The sequence below is a fragment of the Syngnathoides biaculeatus genome, chromosome 16 (genome assembly GCF_019802595.1).
Source record: "Syngnathoides biaculeatus isolate LvHL_M chromosome 16, ASM1980259v1, whole genome shotgun sequence".
Lineage (NCBI taxonomy): Eukaryota > Metazoa > Chordata > Actinopteri > Syngnathiformes > Syngnathidae > Syngnathoides > Syngnathoides biaculeatus.
The window spans coordinates 23,973,953-23,975,838 of NC_084655.1; positions in this window are offsets into that span (position 1 = coordinate 23,973,953).

Below are 1,886 nucleotides of genomic sequence, written 5' to 3' on the forward strand. Positions count from 1 at the left end.
TGTCTGATTTTGCTGAGCGCGCTCACAATTTCTGTGTTTGCACAAGGTATATACGGTACATACTCTGTTTTATGTAGAGTATGACTTTGTAATGTATAATATCTGAGCATTTTCTATTATTTCTATGTGTGTGCATGTATTGACTAGCTCATTTAACAATGTTGGAATAATATACGGTACGTGTTTACATTCCGCCTGCACGTGAGTGTTTTGGAAGGAACTGACTTAATTCAGCGTAATCATTTCAAGCTCATCTTTTTGCATTCCCTGTCACAATATATACTTGTCGTTTTTTTTTTTTTTTTTTTAAGTGCCACGTGTAGCCAAATAAAGACATTACTAAATGTAGTAAACGTTAGAGGAGAGCCTGCCATGCTCATGTTTTCACGACTTATTGCTGTTGTTTGGGTTTTTTTTTTTCTCTGTGTTTAGTGCACTTATTTGGTATGCAAAAGCAGACAAACTTAAATAAAGTCCTGTAGTAACTTTCTTTTACATTTTGCATACTACCCGTTTATTTTTTTCAATTTTTAAAGACTTTTTTCCCCCTATGAAGCATCAGATCAATGACGTGCCAAGGATCAGTGACGTTAGCCTGCTTTTGGTTTCATATTACAATATGAAAACACTTTTCTAGTATAAACATAATTTGTTTCTGGTGTGTTTATATGCTACCATACGTAAAAGTCCATCTTTTAAAGAGTCGAGGGGCTGCATAAATCTGAAGCATATTACTTTTTGGGGGTGTCAATTCAAAGTTGTAAACATCCATATGTTTTCTTAGCAGCTTATCCTCACAAGGGACGCGGGAAAGTTGTAAACACGACTTCTGAAATACAAATATTATTTGGATCAGCGGTTCTCAAATGTTTTGCACCGAGCGCCACTTCGAAATTGTACGTCGTTCTTTAACTGCCACCGTCGCGTTAAAATAATGTAGCTGAGCAAAAATATATTTAAGTATTATTGCAGGCCACTGTAACATGATACAGTTTCAACAGTGTACTTAAATATCGGGAGAAAATGCACTTACTGTACACACTCATTAAAATACATAAATGTGTAATACAAATGTAACTACTTAGAGCACAGGTGACAAACCTGTGGCCCGGGGGTCGGATTTGACATCATTTTTTTGTGGCCGGCAAAAGCAAATCAGGTCAAATCAAATACCAAAATTGCAAATTGTCTTAACTGTAATAGCAACAGGATATTGCAAGCATTTTTGATCAATTATTTTTTTTGCCAAAAGAAATGTAATAATATTTAATAATTTGTTTGATTTGCTTTTGATTTCCAAATGTGTTGTGCATCAATTTGATGCATGTACATAATTATATGAGGTGATAATTCATTTATAACGGCCCTCCGGGGAAAGCCATAACAACGACGTGGCGCGTGACAAAAATAAACTCGACACGCTTGATGTACAGTAAAATTTATTTTAAAAAAAAACAACGCCATGAGTTGTACTATCAAGTTTAATACAACGGAACTGATGTTTTTTTTTTTTCAAAGCGAATTTATTTATTTAGCCCATTTCATATACAAGCGGAAGCCCATGTAGCATTCGTGGTACTAGTACCACATATTTTGGGGTTTGGAGCATTTTATTTGCAGAAAATGAAAAGCGTCAATATACAAAAAGCGTTTTCTTTTTTTAAGGTCACTGAATGGTTGTTATTTTTTATTCTTTTAGGTGAAATAGGTAAAATGTTAAATCGTACATGATTATTATACATTTCAATATTTTGTCTCAGGTCCACGTGACGCATGGTGGGGCCCAGGTTTACGTCGTGACGTCAGGAGCACGCCCCCCCCCCTCCCCCTCCCCCACAGTCTCGCTTGGAAGAAAAAAAAAAAAAAAACTTTTTGTATCGTAGGAA